We start from the raw sequence: 20,427 nt of genomic DNA, 5'->3' as shown, positions 1-20,427 counted from the left end.
TCCACCTCCAATATCCTCTTTATTCCCAATGTTTTCTTCTTGTTATACCCTGCCTCCAATCTCTCCTCTATTCACAACCTCTTCTTAATGATTTTCTCCACCTCCAATCTCCTCTCTGTTCCCAATGTCTTCTTCTTGTTATACTCTGCCTCCAATCTCTCCTCTATTCACAACCTCTTCTTAGTGATTTTTTCCACCTCCAATCTTCTCTCTATTCCCAATGTATTCTTCTTGTTATACTCTGCTTCCAATCTCTCCTCTATTCACAACTTCTTCTTAGTGATTTTCTCCACCTCCAATCTCCTCTGTATTCCCAATGTCTTCTTCTTGTTATACCCTGCCTCCAATCTCTCCTCTATTCACAACCTCTTCTTAATGATTTTCTCCACCTCCAATCTCCTCTCTATTCCCAATGTCTTCTTCTTGTTATACCCTGCCTCCAATCTCTCCTCTATTCACAACCTCTTCTTAATGATTTTCTCCACCTCCAATCTCCTCTCTATTCTCCATCTCCATTCTCCTCTTTATTCCCAATATCTCCTTCTTGTTATACTCTGCCTCCAATCTCTCCTCTATTCACAACCTCTTCTTAGTGATTTTCTCCACCTCCAATGTCCTCTTTATTCTCAATGTATTCTTCTTGTTATACTCTGCCTCCAATCTCTCCTCTATTAACACATTCTTCTTAGTGATTTTCTCCAACTCCAATCTCCTCTCTATTCCCAATATCTTCTTCTTGTTATACTCTTCCTCCATTCTCTCTTCTATTCACAACCTTTTCTTAATGATTTTCTCCACCTCCAATTTCCTCTCTTTTCCAACTGTCTTCTTCTTTTTATACTTTGCCTCCAAGCTCTCCTCTATTAACACATTCTTCTTAGTGATTTTCTCCAACTCCAATCTCCTCTCTATTACCAATGTCTTCTTCTTGTTATGCTCTGCCCCAATCTCTCCTCTATTCACAACCTCTACTTAGTGATTTTCTCCACCTCCAATCTCCTCTTTATTCCCAATGTCTTCTTCTTGTTATGCTCTGCCTCCAATCTCTCCTCTATTCACAACCTCCTCTTAGTGATTTTCCCCACCTCCAATCTCCTCTCTATTCCCAATGTCTTTTTCTCGTTATACTCTGCCTCCAATCTGCCCTCTATTCACAACCTCTTCTTAGTGATTTTCTCCATCTCCATTCTCCTCTTTATTCCCAATATCTCCTTCTTGTTATACTCTGCCTCCAATCTCTCCTCTATTCACAACCTCTTCTTAGTGATTTTCTCCACCTCCAATGTCCTCTTTATTCTCAATGTATTCTTCTTGTTATACTCTGCCTCCAATCTCTCCTCTATTCACAACCTCTTCTTAGTGATTTTCTCCACCTCCAATGTCCTCTTTATTCTCAATGTATTCTTCTTGTTATACTCTGCCTCCAATCTCTCCTCTATTAACATATTCTTCTTAGTGATTTTCTCCAACTCCAATCTCCTCTCTATTCCCAATATCTTCTTCGTGTTATACTCTTCCTCCATTCTCTCTTCTATTCACAACCTTTTCTTAATGATTTTCTCCACCTCCAATTTCCTCTCTTTTCCAACTGTCTTCTTCTTTTTATACTTTGTCTCCAAGCTCTCCTCTATTCACAACCTCTACTTAGTGATTTTCTCCACCTCCAATCTCCTCTTTATTCCCAATGTCTTCATCTTGTTATGCTCTGCCTCCAATCTCTCCTCTATTCACAACCTCCTCTTAGTGATTTTCCCCACCTCCAATCTCCTCTCTATTCCGAATGTCTTTTTCTCGTTACACTCTGCCTCCAATCTGTCCTCTATTCACAACCTCTTCTTAGTGATTTTCTCCACCTCCAATATCCTCTTTATTCCCAATGTTTTCTTCTTGTTATACCCTGCCTCCAATCTCTCCTCTATTCACAACCTCTTCTTAATGATTTTCTCCACCTCCAATCTCCTCTCTATTCCCAATGTCTTCTTCTTGTTATACTCTGCCTCCAATCTCTCCTCTATTCACAACCTCTTCTTAGTGATTTTCTCCACCTCCAATCTTCTCTCTATTCCCAATGTATTCTTCTTGTTATACTCCGCTTCCAATCTCTCCTCTATTCACAACTTCTTCTTAGAGATTTTCTCCACCTCCAATCTCCTCTGTATTCCCAATGTCTTCTTCTTGTTATACCCTGCCTCCAATCTCTCCTCTATTCACAACCTCTTCTTAATGATTTTCTCCACCTCCAATCTCCTCTCTATTCCCAATGTCTTCTTCTTGTTATACCCTGCCTCCAATCTCTCCTCTATTCACAACCTCTTCTTAATGATTTTCTCGACCTCCAATCTCCTCTCTATTCTCCATCTCCATTCTCCTCTTTATTCCCAATATCTCCTTCTTGTTATACTCTGCCTCCAATCTCTCCTCTATTCACAACCTCTTCTTAGTGATTTTCTCCACCTCCAATGTCCTCTTTATTCTCAATGTATTCTTCTTGTTATACTCTGCCTCCAATCTCTCCTCTATTCACAACCTCTTCTTAGTGATTTTCTCCACCTCCAATGTCCTCTTTATTCTCAATGTATACTCTGCCTCCAATCTCTCCTCTATTAACACATTCTTCTTAGTGATTTTCTCCAACTCCAATCTCCTCTCTATTCCCAATATCTTCTTCTTGTTATACTCTTCCTCCATTCTCTCTTCTATTCACAACCTTTTCTTAATGATTTTCTCCACCTCCAATTTCCTCTCTTTTCCAACTGTCTTCTTCTTTTTATACTTTGCCTCCAAGCTCTCCTCTATTCACAACCTCTACTTAGTGATTTTCTCCACCTCCAATCTCCTCTTTATTCCCAATGTCTTCATCTTGTTATGCTCTGCCTCCAATCTCTCCTCTATTCACAACCTCCTCTTAGTGATTTTCCCCACCTCCAATCTCCTCTCTATTCCCAATGTCTTTTTCTCGTTACACTCTGCCTCCAATCTGTCCTCTATTCACAACCTCTTCTTAATGATTTTCTCCACCTCCAATCTCCTCTCTATTCCCAATGTCTTCATCTTGTTATGCTCTGCCTCCAATCTCTCCTCTATTCACAACCTCTTCTTAATGATTTTCTCCACCTCCAATCTCCTCTCTATTCCCAATGTCTTCTTCTTGTTATACCCTGCCTCCAATCTCTCCTCTATTGACAACCTCTTCTTAATGATTTTCTCCACCTCCAATCTCCTCTCTATTCCCAATGTCTTCTTCTTGTTATACTCTGCCTCTAATCTCTCCTCTATTCACAACCTCTACTTAGTGATTTTCTCCACCTCCAATCTTCACTCTATTCCCAATGTATTCTTCTTGTTATACTCTGCTTCCAATCTCTCCTCTATTAACACATTCTTCTTAGTGATTTTCTCCACCTCCAATGTCCTCTTTATTCTAAATGTATTCTTCTTGTTATACTCTGCCTACAATCTCTCCTCTATTAACACATTCTTCTTAGTGATTTTCTCCAACTCCAATCTCCTCTCTATTCCCAATATCTTCTTCTTGTTATACTCTTCCTCCATTCTCTCTTCTATTCACAACCTTTTCTTAATGATTTTCTCCACCTCCAATTTCCTCTCTTTTCCAACTGTCTTCTTCTTTTTATACTTTTCCTCCAAGCTCTCCTCTATTCACAACCTCTACTTAGTGATTTTCTCCACCTCCAATCTCCTCTTTATTCCCAATGTCTTCATCTTGTTATGCTCTGCCTCCAATCTCTCCTCTATTCACAACCTCCTCTTAGTGATTTTCCCCACCTCCAATCTCCTCTCTATTCCCAATGTCTTTTTCTCATTACACTCTGCCTCCAATCTGTCCTCTATTCACAACCTCTTCTTAGTGATTTTCTCCACCTCCAATATCCTCTTTATTCCCAATGTTTTCTTCTTGTTATACCCTGCCTCCAATCTCTCCTCTATTCACAACCTCTTCTTAATGATTTTCTCCACCTCCAATCTCCTCTCTATTCCCAATGTCTTCTTCTTGTTATACTCCGCTTCCAATCTCTCCTCTATTAACAAATTCTTCTTAGTGATTTTCTCCACCTCCAATCTCCTCTGTATTCCCAATGTCTTCTTCTTGTTATACCCTGCCTCCAATCTCTCCTCTATTCACAACCTCTTCTTAATGATTTTCTCCACCTCCAATCTCCTCTCTATTCCCAATGTCTTCTTCTTGTTATACCCTGCCTCCAATCTCTCCTCTATTGACAACCTCTTCTTAATGATTTTCTCCACCTCCAATCTCCTCTCTATTCCCAATGTCTTCTTCTTGTTATACTCTGCCTCTAATCTCTCCTCTATTCACAACCTCTACTTAGTGATTTTCTCCACCTCCAATCTTCACTCTATTCCCAATGTATTCTTCTTGTTATACTCCGCTTCCAATCTCTCCTCTATTAACAAATTCTTCTTAGTGATTTTATCTACCTCCAATCTCCTCTGTATTCCCAATGTCTTCTTCTTGTTATACTCTGCCTCCAATCTCTCCTCTATTGACAACCTCTTCTTAATGATTTTCTACACCTCCAATCTCCTCTCTATTCCCAATGTATTCTTCTTGTTATGCTCCGCTTCCAATCTCTCCTCTATTAACAAATTCTTCTTAGTGATTTTATCCACCTCCAATCTCCTCTCTATTACCAATATCTCCTTCTTGTTATACTCTGCCTCCAATCTCTCCTCTATTCACAACCTCTTCTTAGTGATTTTCTCCACCTCCAATCTCGTCTCTATTACCAATGTCTTCTTCTTGTTATACTCTGCCTCCAGTCTGTCCTCTATTCAAAAACTCTTCTTAGTGATTTTCTCCACCTCCAATCTCCTCTCTATTTCCAATGTCTTTTTCTTGTATTACTCTGCTTCCAATATCTCCTCTAGTCACAACTTTTCTTATTGATTTTCTCCACCTCCAATCTTCTCTCTATGCCCAATATCTCCTTTTGTTATATGCTGCCTCCAATCTCTCCTTTATTCACAACCTCTTCTTAGTGATTTTCTCCAACTCCAATCTCCTCTTTATTCCCAATGTCTTCTTCTTGTTACACTCTGCAAACAATCTCTCCCCTATTCACAACCTCTTCTTAGTGATTTTCTCCACCTCCATTCTCCTCTTTAGTCCCAATGTCTTCTTCTTGTTATGCTCTGCTTGGAATATCTCCTCTATTCACAACCTCTTCTTGGTGATTTTCTCCACCTCCATTATCCTCTTTAGTCCCAATGTCTTCTTCTTGTTATACTCTGCCTCCAATCTCTCCTCTATTCACAACCTCTTCTTAATGATTTTCTCCATCTCCAATCTCCTCTCTATTCCCAATGTCTTCTTCTTGTTATACTCTGCCTCCATTCTCTCTTCTATTCACAAACTTTTCTTAATGATTTTCTCAACATCCAATTTTCTCTCTTTTCCAACTGTCTTCTTCTTTTTATACTTTGCCTCCAATCTGTCCTCTATTCACAACCTCTTCTTAGTGATTTTCTCCACCTCCATTATCCTCTTTAGTCCCAATGTCTTCTTCTTGTTATACTCTGCTTAGAATATCTCCTCTATTCACAACCTCTTCTTAGTGATTTTCTACACCTCCATTATCCTCTTTAGTCCCAATGTTTTCTTCTTGTTATACTCTGCCTCCAATCTCTCCTCTATTCACAACCTCTTCTTAATGATTTTCTCCATCTCCAAAATCCTCTCTATTCCCAATGTCTTCTTCTTTTTATACTTTGCCTCCAATCTGTCCTCTATTCACAACCTACTCTCAGTGATTTTCCCCACTTCCAATCTCCTTTCTATTCCCAATATCTCCTTCTTGTTATACTCTGCCTCCAATCTCTCCTCTATTCACAACCTCTTCTTAGTGATTTTCTCCACCTCCAATGTCCTCTTTATTCCCAATGTCTTCCTTTTGTTATACTTTGTGTACAATCTCTCCTCTATTCACAAACTCTTCTTAGTGATTTTCTCCACCTCCAATCTCCTCTGTATTCCCAATGTCTTCTTCTTTTTATACCCTGCCTCCAATCTATCCTCTATTCAAAACCTCTTCTTAATGATTTTCTCCACCTCCAATCTCCTCTCTATTCCCAATGTCTTCTTCTTGTTATGCTCCGCTTCCAATCTCTCCTCTATTAACAAATTCTTCTTAGTGATTTTATCCACCTCCAATCTCCTCTCTATTACCAATGTCTTCTTCTTGTTATGCTCCGCTTCCAATCTCTCCTCTATTAACAAATTCTTCTTAGTGATTTTCTCCACCTCCAATCTCCTCTCTATTACCAATGTCTTCTTCTTGTTATGCTCCGCTTCCAATCTCTCCTCTATTAACAAATTCTTCTTAGTGATTTTATCCACCTCCAATCTCCTCTCTATTCCCAAGGTCTCCTTCTTGTTATACTCTGCCTCCAATCTCTCCTCTATTCACAACCTCTTCTTAGTGAATTTCTCCACCTCCAATGTCCTCTCTTTTCCAACTGTCTTCTTCTTTTTATACTTTGCCTCCAAGCTCTCCTCTATTCACAACCTCTACTTAGTGATTTTCTCCACCTCCAATCTCCTCTTTATTCCCAATATCTTCATCTTGTTATGCTCTGCCTCCAATCTCTCCTCTATTCACAACCTCCTCTTAGTGATTTTCCCCACCTCCAATCTCCTCTCTATTCCCAATGTCTTTTTCTCGCTACACTCTGCCTCCAATCTGTCCTCTATTCACAACCTCTTCTTAGTGATTTTCTCCACCTCCAATATCCTCTTTATTCCCAATGTCTTCTTCTTGTTATACCATGCCTCCAATCTCTCCTCTATTCACAACCTCTTCTTAATGATTTTCTCCACCTCCAATCTCCTCTCTCTTCCCAATGTCTTCTTGTTATACTCTGCCTCCAATCTCTCCTCTATTCTCAACCTCTTCTTAGTGATTTTCTCCACCTCCAATCTTCTCTCTATTCCCAATGTATTCTTCTTGTTATGCTCCGCTTCCAATCTCTCCTCTATTAACAAATTCTTCTTAGTGATTTTATCCACCTCCAATCTCCTCTCTATTCCCAATATCTCCTTCTTGTTATTCTCTGCCTCCAATCTCTACTCTCTTCACAAACTCTTCTTAGTGATTTTCTCCACCTCCAATCTCCTCTCTATTACCAATGTCTTCTTCTTGTTATACTCTGCCTCTAATCTGTCCTCTATTCAAAAACTCTTCTTAGTGATTTTCTCCACCTCCAATCTCCTCTTTATCCCCAATGTCTTCGTCTTGTTATGCTCTGCCTCATATCTCTCCTCTATTCACAACCTCCTCTTAGTGATTTTCCCCACCTCCAATCTCCTCTCTATTCCCAATATCTCCTTCTTGTTATACTCTGCCTCCAATCTCTCCTCTATTCACAACCTCTTCTTAGTGATTTTCTCCAGCTCCAATGTCCTCTTTATTCCCTATGTCTTCCTTTTGTTATACTTTGTGTACATTCTCTCCTCTATTCACAAACTCTTCTTAGAGATTTTCTCCACCTCCAATCTCCTCTTTATTTGCAATGTATTCTTCTTGTTATACTCTGCCTCCAATCTCTCCTCTATTCACAACCTCTTCTTAGTGATTTTCTCCACCTCCAATCTTCTCTCTATTCCCAATGTATTCTTCTTGTTATACTCCGCTTCCAATCTCTCCTCTATTAACAAATTCTTCTTAGTGATATTCTCCACCTCCAATCTCCTCTGTATTCCCAATGTCTTCTTCTTTTTATACCCTGCCTCCAATCTCTCCTCTATTCAAAACCTCTTCTTAATGATTTTCTCCACCTCCAATCTTCTCTCTATTCCCAATGTATTAATCTTGTTATGCTCCGCTTCCAATCTCTCCTCTATTAACAAATTCTTCTTAGTGATTTTATCCACCTCCAATCTCCTCTCTATTCCCAAGGTCTCCTTCTTGTTATACTCTGCCTCCAATCTCTCCTCTATTCACAACCTCTTCTTAGTGATTTTCTCCACCTCCTATGTCCTCTCTTTTCCAACTGTCTTCTTCTTTTTATACTTTGCCTCCAAGCTCTCCTCTATTCACAACCTCTACTTAGTGATTTTCTCCACCTCCAATCTCCTCTTTATTCCCAATATCTTCATCTTGTTATGCTCTGCCTCCAATCTCTCCTCTATTCACAACCTCTTCTTAGTGATTTTCTCCACCTCCTATGTCCTCTCTTTTCCAACTGTCTTCTTCTTTTTATACTTTGCCTCCAAGCTCTCCTCTATTCACAACCTCTACTTAGTGATTTTCTCCACCTCCATTCTCCTCTTTATTCCCAATATCTTCATCTTGTTATGCTCTGCCTCCAATCTCTCCTCTATTCACAACCTCTTCTTAGTGATTTTCTCCACCTCCTATGTCCTCTCTTTTCCAACTGTCTTCTTCTTTTTATACTTTGCCTCCAAGCTCTCCTCTATTCACAACCTCTACTTAGTGATTTTCTCCACCTCCAATCTCCTCTTTATTCCCAATATCTTCATCTTGTTATGCTCTGCCTCCAATCTCTCCTCTATTCACAACCTCCTCTTAGTCATTTTCCCCACCTCCAATCTCCTCTCTATTCCCAATGTCTTTTTCTCGCTACACTCTGCCTCCAATCTGTCCTCTATTCACAACCTCTTCTTAGTGATTTTCTCCACCTCCAATATCCTCTTTATTCCCAATGTCTTCTTCTTGTTATACCATGCCTCCAATCTCTCCTCTATTCTCAACCTCTTCTTAGTGATTTTCTCCACCTCCAATCTTCTATCTATTCCCAATGTATTCTTCTTGTTATGCTCCTCTTCCAATCTCTCCTCTATTAACAAATTCTTCTTAGTGATTTTATCCACCTCCAATCTCCTCTCTATTCCCAATATATCCTTCTTGTTATACTCTGCCTCCAATCTCTACTCTCTTCACAAACTCTTCTTAGTGATTTTCTCCACCTCCAATCTCCTCTCTATTACCAATGTCTTCTTCTTGTTATACTCTGCCTCTAATCTGTCCTCTATTCAAAAACTCTTCTTAGTGATTTTCTCCACCTCCAATCTCCTCTTTATCCCCAATGTCTTCGTCTTGTTATGCTCTGCCTCATATCTCTCCTCTATTCACAACCTCCTCTTAGTGATTTTCCCCACCTCCAATCTCCTCTCTATTCCCAATATCTCCTTCTTGTTATACTCTGCCTCCAATCTCTCCTCTATTCACAACCTCTTCTTAGTGATTTTCTCCAGCTCCAATGTCCTCTTTATTCCCTATGTCTTCCTATTGTTATACTTTGTGTACAATCTCTCCTCTATTCACAAACTCTTCTTAGAGATTTTCTCCACCTCCAATCTCCTCTTTATTTGCAATGTATTCTTCTTGTTATACTCTGCCTCCAATCTCTCCTCTATTCACAACCTCTTCTTAGTGATTTTCTCCACCTCCAATCTTCTCTCTAGTCCCAATGTATTCTTCTTGTTATACTCCGCTTCCAATCTCTCCTCTATTAACAAATTCTTCTTAGTGATATTCTCCACCTCCAATCTCCTCTGTATTCCCAATGTCTTCTTCTTTTTATACCCTGCCTCCAATCTCTCCTCTATTCAAAACCTCTTCTTAATGATTTTCTCCACCTCCAATCTCCTCTCTATTCCCAATGTCTTCTTCTTGTTATACTCTGCCTCCAATCCCTCCTCTATTCACAACCTCTTCTTAGTGATTTTATCCACCTCCAATCTCCTCTCTATTCCCAAGGTCTCCTTCTTGTTATACTCTGCCTCCAATCTCTCCTCTATTCGCAACCTCTTCTTAGTGATTTTCTCCACCTCCAATGTCCTCTCTTTTCCAACTGTCTTCTTCTTTTTATACTTTGCCTCCAATCTGTCCTCTATTCACAACCTACTCTTAGTGATTTTCTCCACCTCCAATCTCCTCTCTATTACCAATGTCTTCTTCTTGTTATGCTCTGCCCCAATCTCTCCTCTATTCACAACCTCTACTTAGTGATTTTCTCCACCTCCAATCTCCTCTTTATTCCCAATGTCTTCTTCTTGTTATGCTCTGCCTCCAATCTCTCCTCTATTCACAACCTCCTCTTAGTGATTTTCCCCACCTCCAATCTCCTCTCTATTCCCAATGTCTTTTTCTCATTATACTCTGCCTCCAATCTGTCCTCTATTCACAACCTCTTCTTAGTGATTTTCTCCATCTCCATTCTCCTCTTTATTCCCAATATCTCCTTCTTGTTATACTCTGCCTCCAATCTCTCCTCTATTCACAACCTCTTCTTAGTGATTTTCTCCACCTCCAATGTCCTCTTTATTCTCAATGTATTCTTCTTGTTATACTCTGCCTCCAATCTCTACTCTATTCACAACCTCTTCTTAGTGATTTTCTCCACCTCCAATGTCCTCTTTATTCTCAATGTATTCTTCTTGTTATACTCTGCCTCCAATCTCTCCTCTATTAACACATTCTTCTTAGTGATTTTCTCCATCTCCAATCTCCTCACTATTCCCAATGTCTTCTTCTTGTTATACTCTTCCTCCATTCTCTCTTCTATTCACAACCTTTTCTTAATGATTTTCTCCACCTCCAATTTCCTCTCTTTTCCAACTGTCTTCTTCTTTTTATACTTTGCCTCCAAGCTCTCCTCTATTAACACATTCTTCTTAGTGATTTTCTCCAACTCCAATCTCCTCTCTATTACCAATGTCTTCTTCTTGTTATGCTCTGCCCCAATCTCTCCTCTATTCACTACCTCTACTTAGTGATTTTCTCCACCTCCAATCTCCTCTTTATTCCCAATGTCTTCTTCTTGTTATGCTCTGCCTCCAATCTCTCCTCTATTCACAACCTCCTCTTAGTGATTTTCCCCACCTCCAATCTCCTCTCTATTCCCAATGTTTTTCTCGTTATACTCTACCTCCAATCTGTCCTCTATTCACAACCTCTTCTTAGTGATTTTCTCCATCTCCATTCTCCTCTTTATTTCCAATATCTCCTTCTTGTTATACTCTGCCTCCAATCTCTCCTCTATTCACAACCTCTTCTTAGTGATTTTCTCCACCTCCAATGTCCTCTTTATTCTCAATGTATTCTTCTTGTTATACTCTGCCTCCAATCTCTCCTCTATTCACAACCTCTTCTTAGTGATTTTCTCCACCTCCAATGTCCTCTTTATTCTCAATGTATTCTTCTTGTTATACTCTGCCTCCAATCTCTCCTCTATTAACACATTCTTCTTAGTGATTTTCTCCAACTCCAATCTCCTCTCTATTCCCAATATCTTCTTCTTGTTATACTCTTCCTCCATTCTCTCTTCTATTCACAACCTTTTCTTAATGATTTTCTCCACCTCCAATTTCCTCTCTTTTCCAACTGTCTTCTTCTTTTTATACTTTGCCTCCAAGCTATCCTCTATTCACAACCTCTACTTAGTGATTTTCTCCACCTCCAATCTCCTCTTTATTCCCAATGTCTTCATCTTGTTATGCTCTGCCTCCAATCTCTCCTCTATTCACAACCTCATCTTAGTGATTTTCCCCACCTCCAATCTCCTCTCTATTCCCAATGTCTTTTTCTCGTTACACTCTGCCTCTATTATGTCCTCTATTCACAACCTCTTCTTAGTGATTTTCTCCACCTCCAATATCCTCTTTATTCCCAATGTTTTCTTCTTGTTATACCCTGCCTCCAATCTCTCCTCTATTCACAACCTCTTCTTAATGATTTTCTCCACCTCCAATCTCCTCTCTATTCCCAATGTCTTCTTCTTGTTATACTCTGCCTCCAATCTCTCCTCTATTCACAACCTCTTCTTAGTGATTTTCTCCACCTCCAATCTTCTCTCTATTCCCAATGTCTTCTTCTTGTTATGCTCCGCTTCCAATCTCTCCGCTATTAACACATTCTTCTTAGTGATTTTATCCACCTCCAATCTCCTCTCTATTCACAATACCTCCTTCTTGTTATACTCTGCCTCCAATCTCTCCTCTCTTCACAACCTCTTCTTAGTGATGTTCTCCAACTCCAATCTCCTCTCTATTACCAATGTCTTCTTCTTGTTATACTCTGCCTCCAATCTGTCCTCTATTCAAAAACTCTTCTTAGTGATTTTCTCCACCTCCAATCTCCTCTCTATTCCCAATGTTTTCTTCTTGTATTACTCTGCTTCCAATATCTCCTCTAGTCACAACTTTTCTTATTGATTTTCTCCGCCTCCAATCTTCTCTCTATGCCCAATATCTCCTTTTGTTATATGCTGCCTCCAATCTCTCCTTTATTCAGAACCTCTTCTTAGTGATTTTCTCCAACTCCAATCTCCTCTTTATTCCCAATGTCTTCTTCTTGTTACACTCTGCAAACAATCTCTCCCCTATTCACAACCTCTTCTTAGTGAATTTCTCCACCTCCATTCTCCTCTTTAGTCCCAATGTCTTCTTCTTGTTATACTGTGCTTGGAATATCTCCTCTATTCACAACCTCTACTTAGTGATTTTCTCCAACTCCAATCTCCTCTCTATTACCAATGTCTTCTTCTTGTTATACTCTGCCTCCAATCTGTCCTCTATTCAAAAACTCTTCTTAGTGATTTTCTCCACCTCCAATCTACTCTCTATTCCCAATGTTTTCTTCTTGTATTACTCTGCTTCCAATATCTCCTCTAGTCACAACTTTTCTTATTGATTTTCTCCGCCTCCAATCTTCTCTCTATGCCCAATATCTCCTTTTGTTATATGCTGCCTCCAATCTCTCCTTTATTCACAACCTCTTCTTAGTGATTTTCTCGAACGCCAATCTCCTCTTTATTCCCAATGTCTTCTTCTTGTTACACTCTGCAAACAATCTCTCCCCTATTCACTACCTCTTCTTAGTGAATTTCTCCACCTCCATTCTCCTCTTTAGTCCCAATGTCTTCTTCTTGTTATACTGTGCTTGGAATATCTCCTCTATTCACAACCTCTACTTAGTGATTTTCACCACCTCAAATCTCCTCTTTATTCCCAATGTCTTAGTCTTGTTATGCTCTGCCTCCAATCTCTCCTCTATTCACAACCTCCTCTTAGTGATTTTCCCCACCTCCAATCTCCTCTCTATTCCCAATATCTGCTTCTTGTTATACTCTGCCTCCAATCTCTCCTCTATTCACAACCTCTTCTTAGTGATTTTTTCCAGCTCCAATGTCCTCTTTATTCCCAATGTCTTCCTTTGTTATACTTTGTGTACAATCTCTCCTCTATTAACAAACTCTTCTTAGTGATTTTCTCCACCTCCAATCTCCTCTTTATTCTCAATGTATCGTTCTTCTTATACTCTGCCTCCAATCTCTCCTCTATTCACAACCTCTTCTTAGTGATTTTCTCCACCTCCAATCTTCTCTCTATTCCCAATGTATTCTTCTTGTTATACTCCGCTTCCAATCTCTCCTCTATTAACAAATTCTTCTTAGTGATTTTCTCCACCTCCAATCTCCTCTGTATTCCCAATGTCTTCTTCTTGTTATACCCTGCCTCCAATCTCTCCTCTATTCACAACCTCTTCTTAATGATTTTCTCCACCTCCAATCTCCTCTCTATTCCCAATGTCTTCTTCTTGTTATACTCTGCCTCCAATCTCTCCTCTATTCACAACCTCTACTTAGTGATTTTCTCCACCTCCAATCTTCTCTCGATTCCCAATGTATTCTTCTTGTTATACTCCGCTTCCAATCTCTCCTCTATTAACAAATTCTTCTTAGTGATTTTATCCACCTCCAATCTCCTCTGTATTCCCAATGTCTTCTTCTTGTTTTACCCTGCCTCCAATCTCTCCTCTATTCACAACCTCTTCTTAATGATTTTCTCCACCTCCAATCTCCTCTCTATTCCCAATGTCTTCTTCTTGTTATACCCTGCCTCCAATCTCTCCTCTATTGACAACCTCTTCTTAATGATTTTCTCCACCTCCAATCTCCTCTCTATTCCCAATGTCTTCTTCTTGTTATACTCTGCCTCTAATCTCTCCTCTATTCACAACCTCTATTTAGTGATTTTCTCCACCTCCAATCTTCACTCTATTCCCAATGTATTCTTCTTGTTATACTCCGCTTCCAAACTCTCCTCTATTAACAAATTCTTCTTAGTGATTTTATCTACCTCCAATCTCCTCTGTATTCCCAATGTCTTCTTCTTGTTATACCCTGCCTCCAATCTCTTCTCTATTCACAACCTCTTCTTAATGATTTTCTCCACCTCCAATCTCCTCTCTATTCCCAATGTTTTCTTCTTGTATTACTCTGCTTCCAATATCTCCTCTAGTCACAACTTTTCTTATTGATTTTCTCCACCTCCAATCTTCTCTCTATGCCCAATATCTCCTTTTGTTATATGCTGCCTCCAATCTCTCCTTTATTCACAACCTCTTCTTAGTGATTTTCTCCAACTCCAATCTCCTCTTTATTCCCAATATCTTCTTCTTGTTACACTCTGCAAACAATCTCTCCCCTATTCACAACCTCTTCTTAGTGATTTTCTCCACCTCCATTCTCCTCTTTAGTCCCAATGTCTTCTTCTTGTTATACTCTGCTTGGAATATCTCCTCTATTCACAACCTCTTCTTGGTGATTTTCTCCACCTCCATTATCCACTTTAGTCCCAATGTCTTCTTCTTGTTATACTCTGCCTCCAATCTCTCCTCTATTCACAACCTCTTCTTAATGATTTTCTCCATCTCCAATCTCCTCTCTATTCCCAATGTCTTCTTCTTGTTATACTCTGCCTCCATTCTCTCTTCTATTCACAACCTTTTCTTAATGATTTTCTCAACATCCAATTTCATCTCTTTTCCAACTGTCTTCTTCTTTTTATACTTTGCCTCCAATCTGTCCTCTATTCACAACCTCTTCTTAGTGATTTTCTCCACCTCCATTATCCTCTTTAGTCCCAATGTCTTCCTCTTGTTATACTCTGCTTAGAATATCTCCTCTATTCACAACCTCTTCTTAGTGATTTTCTCCACCTCCATTATCCTCTTTAGTCCCAATGTTTTCTTCTTGTTATACTCTGCCTCCAATCTCTCCTCTATTCACAACCTCTTCTTAATGATTTTCTCCATCTCCAATCCCCTCTCTATTCCCAATGTCTTCTTCTTGTTATACTCTGCCGCCATTCTCTCTTCTATTCACAACCTTTTCTTAATGATTTTCTCCACATCCAATTTCCTCTCTTTTCCAACTGTCTTCTTCTTTTTATACTTTGTCTCCAATCTGTCCTTTATTCACAACCTACTCTTAGTGATTTTCTCCACCTCCAATCTCCTCTCTATTCCCAATGTCTTCTTCTTGTTATGCTCTGCCTCCAATCTCTCCTCTCTTCACAACCTCTTCTTAGTGATTTTCTCCAACTCCAATCTCCTCTCTATCACCAATGTCTTCTTCTTGTTATACTCTGCCTCCAATCTGTCCTCTATTCAAAAACTCTTCTTAGTGATTTTCTCCACCTCCAATCTCCTCTCTATTCCCAATGTCTTCTTCTTGTATTACTCTGCTTCCAATATCTCCTCTAGTCACAACTTTTCTTATTGATTTTCTCCACCTCCAATCTTCTCTCTATGCCAATATCTCCTTTTGTTATATGCTACCTCCAATCTCTCCTTTATTCACAACCTCTTCTTAGTGATTTTCTCCAACTCCAATCTCCTCTTTATTCCCAATGTCTTCTTCTTGTTACACTCTGCAAACAATCTCTCCCCTATTCACAACCTCTTCTTAGTGATTTTCTCCACCTCCATTCTCCTCTTTAGTCCCAATGTCTTCTTCTTGTTATACTGTGCTTGGAAAATCTCCTCTATTCACAACCTCTACTTAGTGATTTTCTCCACCTCAAATCTCCTCTTTATTCCCAATGTCTTCGTCTTGTTATGCTCTGCCTCCAATCTCTCCTCTATTCACAACCTCCTCTTAGTGATTTTCCCCAGCTCCAATGTCCTCTTTATTCCCAATGTCTTCCTTTGTTATACTTTGTGTACAATCTCTCCTCTATTAACAAACTCTTCTTAGTGATTTTCTCCACCTCCAATCTCCTCTCTATTCCCAATGTATTCTTCTTGTTATACTCCGCTTCCAATCTCTCCTCTATTAACAAATTCTTCTTAGTGATTTTCTCCACCTCCAATCTCCTCTGTATTCCCAATGTCTTCTTCTTGTTATAGCCTGCCTCCAATCTCTCCTCTATTCACAACCTCTTCTTAATGATTTTCTCCACCTCCAATCTCCTCTCTATTCCCAATGTCTTCTTCTTGTTATACTCTGCCTCCAATCTCTCCTCTATTCACAACCTCTACTTAGTGATTTTCTCCACCTCCAATCTTCTCTCGATTCCCAATGTATTCTTCTTGTTATACTCCGCTTCCAATCTCTCCTCTATTAACAAATTCTTCTTAGTGATTTTATCCACCTCCAATCTCCTCAGTATTCCCAATGTCTTCTTCTTGTTTTACCCTGCCTCCAATCTCTCCTCTATTCACAACCTCTTCTTAATGATTTTCTCCACCTCCAATCTCCTCTCTATTCCCAATGTCTTCTTCTTGTTATACCCTGCCTCCAATCTCTCCTCTGTTGACAACCTCTTCTTAATGATTTTCTCCACCTCCAATCTCCTCTCTATTCCCAATGTCTTCTTCTTGTTATACTCTGCCTCTAATCTCTCCTCTATTCACAACCTCTACTTAGTGATTTTCTCCACCTCCAATCTTCACTCTATTCCCAATGTATTCTTCTTGTTATACTCCACTTCCAATCTCTCCTCTATTAACAAATTCTTCTTAGTGATTTTATCTACCTCCAATCTCCTCTGTATTCCCAATGTCTTCTTCTTGTTATACCCTGCCTCCAATCTCTCCTCTATTCACAACCTCTTCTTAATGATTTTCTCCACCTCCAATCTCCTCTCTATTCCCAATGTATTCTTCTTGTTATGCTCCGCTTCCAATCTCTCCTCTATTAACAAATTCTTCTTAGTGATTTTATCCACCTCCAATCTCCTCTCTATTACCAATATCTCCTTCTTGTTATACTCTGCCTCCAATCTCTCCTCTATTCACAACCTCTTCTTAGTGATTTTCTCCACCTCCAATCTCCTCTCTATTACCAATGTCTTCTTCTTGTTATACTCTGCCTCCAATCTGTCCTCTATTCAAAAACTCTTCTTAGTGATTTTCTCCACCTCCAATCTCCTCTCTATTCCCAATGTCTTCTTCTTGTATTACTCTGCTTCCAATATCTCCTCTAGTCACAACTTTTCTTATTGATTTTCTCCACCTCCAATCTTCTCTCTATGCCCAATATCTCCTTTTGTTATATGCTGCCTCCAATCTCTCCTTTATTCACAACCTCGTCTTAGTGATTTTCTCCAACTCCAATCTCCTCTTTATTCCCAATGTCTTCTTCTTGTTACACTCTGCAAACAATCTCTCCCCTATTCACAACCTCTTCTTGGTGATTTTCTCCATCTCCATTATCCTCTTTAGTCCCAATGTCTTCTTCTTGTTATACTCTGCCTCCAATCTCTCCTCTATTCACAACCTCTTCTTAATGATTTTCTCCATCTCCAATCTCCTCTCTATTCCCAATGTCTTCTTCTTGTTATACTCTGCCTCCATTCTCTCCTCTATTCACAACCTCTACTTAGTGATTTTCTCCACCTCCAATCTCCTCTTTATTCCCAATGTCTTCATCTTGTTATGCTCTGCCTCCAATCTCTCCTCTATTCACAACCTCATCTTAGTGATTTTCCCCACCTCCAATCTCCTCTCGATTCCCAATGTCTTTTTCTTGTTATACTCTGCCTCCAATCTGTCCTCTATTCACAACCTCTTCTTAGTGATTTTCTCCATCTCCATTCTCCTCTTTATTCCCAATATCTCCTTCTTGTTATACTCTGCCTCCAATCTCTCCTCTATTCACAACCTCTTCTTAGTGATTTTCTCCACCTCCAATGTCCTCTTTATTCTCAATGTATTCTTCTTGTTATACTCTGCCTCCAATCTCTCCTCTATTCACAACCTCTTCTTAGTGATTTTCTCCACCTCCAATGTCCTCTTTATTCTCAATGTATTCTTCTTGTTATACTCTGCCTCCAATCTCTCCTCTATTAACACATTCTTCTTAGTGATTTTCTCCAACTCCAATCTCCTCTCTATTCCCAATATCTTCTTCTTGTTATACTCTTCCTCCATTCTCTCTTCTATTCACAACCTTTTCTTAATGATTTTCTCCACCTCCAATTTCCTCTCTTTTCCAACTGTCTTCTTCTTTTTATACTTTGCCTCCAAGCTATCCTCTATTCACAACCTCATCTTAGTGATTTTCCCCACCTCCAATCTCCTCTCTATTCCCAATGTCTTTTTCTCGTTACACTCTGCCTCTATTCTGTCCTCTATTCACAACCTCTTTTAAGTGATTTTCTCCACCTCCAATATCCTCTTTATTCCCAATGTTTTCTTCTTGTTATACCCTGACTCCAATCTCTCCTCTATTCACAACCTCTTCTTAATGATTTTCTCCACCTCCAATCTCCTCTCTATTCCCAATGTCTTCTTCTTGTTATACTCTGCCTCCAATCTCTCCTCTATTCACAACCTCTTCTTAGTGATTTTCTCCACCTCCAATCTTCTCTCTATTCCCAATGTATTCTTCTTGTTATGCTCCGCTTCCAATCTCTCCTCTATTAACACATTCTTCTTAGTGATTTTATCCACCTCCAATCTCCTCTCTATTCACAATACCTCCTTCTTGTTATACTCTGCCTCCAATCTCTCCTCTCTTAACAACCTCTTCTTAGTGATTTTCTCCAACTCCAATCTCCTCTCTATTACCAATGTCTTCTTCTTGTTATACTCTGCCTCCAATCTGTCCTCTATTCAAAAACTTTTCTTATTGATTTTCTCCACCTCCAATCTTCTCTCTATGCCCAATATCTCCTTTTGTTATATGCTGCCTCCAATCTCCTTTATTCACAACCTCTTCTTAGTGATTTTCTCCAACTCCAATCTCCTCTTTATTCCCAATGTCTTCTTCTTGTTACACTCTGCAAACAATCTCTCCCCTATTCACAACCTCTTCTTAGTGAATTTCTCCACCTCCATTCTCCTCTTTAGTCCCAATGTCTTCTTCTTGTTATACTGTGCTTGGAATATCTCCTCTATTCACAACCTCTACTTAGTGATTTTCTCCACCTCAAATCTCCTCTTTATTCCCAATGTCTTCGTCTTGTTATGCTCTGCCTCCAATCTCTCCTCTATTCACAACCTCCTCTTAGTGATTTTCCCCACCTCCAATCTCCTCTCTATTCCCAATATCTGCTTCTTGTTATACTCTGCCTCCAATCTCTCCTCTATTCACAACCTCCTCTTAGTGATTTTTTAAAGCTCCAATGTCCTCTTTATTCCCAATGTCTTCCTTTGTTATACTTTGTGTACAATCTCTCCTCTATTAACAAACTCTTCTTAGTGATTTTCTCCACCTCCAATCTCCTCTTTATTCTCAATGTATCGTTCTTCTTATACTCTGCCTCCAATCTCTCCTCTATTCACAACCTCTTCTTAGTGATTTTCTCCACCTCCAATCTTCTCTCTATTCCCAATGTATTCTTCTTGTTATACTCTGCTTCCAATCTCTCCTCTATTAACAAATTCTTCTTAGTGATTTTCTCCACCACCAATCTCCTCTGTATTCCCAATGTCTTCTTCTTGTTATACCCTGCCTCCAATCTCTCCTCTATTCACAACCTCTTCTTAATGATTTTCTCCACCTCCAATCTCCTCTCTATTCCCAATGTCTTCTTCTTGTTATACTCTGCCGCCAATCTCTCCTCTATTCACAACCTCTACTTAGTGATTTTCTCCACCTCCAATCTTCTCTCGATTCCCAATGTATTCTTCTTGTTATACTCCGCTTCCAATCTCTCCTCTATTAACAAATTCTTCTTAGTGATTTTATCCACCTCCAATCTCCTCTGTATTCCCAATGTCTTCTTCTTGTTTTACCCTGCCTCCAATCTCTCCTCTATTCACAACCTCTTCTTAATGATTTTCTCCACCTCCAATCTCCTCTCTATTCCCAATGTCTTCTTCTTGTTATACCCTGCCTCCAATCTCTCCTCTATTGACAACCTCTTCTTAATGATTTTCTCCACCTCCAATCTCCTCTCTATTCCCAATGTCTTCTTCTTGTTATACTCTGCCTCTAATCTCTCCTCTATTCACAACCTCTATGTAGTGATTTTCTCCACCTCCAATCTTCACTCTATTCCCAATGTATTCTTCTTGTTATACTCCGCTTCCAATCTCTCCTCTATTAACAAATTCTTCTTAGTGATTTTATCTACCTCCAATCTCCTCTGTATTCCCAATGTCTTCTTCTTGTTATACTCTGCCTCCAATCTCT

Source organism: Ambystoma mexicanum, chromosome 4p, assembly GCF_040938575.1.
Source record: "Ambystoma mexicanum isolate Mex_15411 chromosome 4p, UKY_AmexF1_1, whole genome shotgun sequence".
Lineage (NCBI taxonomy): Eukaryota > Metazoa > Chordata > Amphibia > Caudata > Ambystomatidae > Ambystoma > Ambystoma mexicanum.
This window is presented reverse-complemented; position numbering follows the sequence as displayed.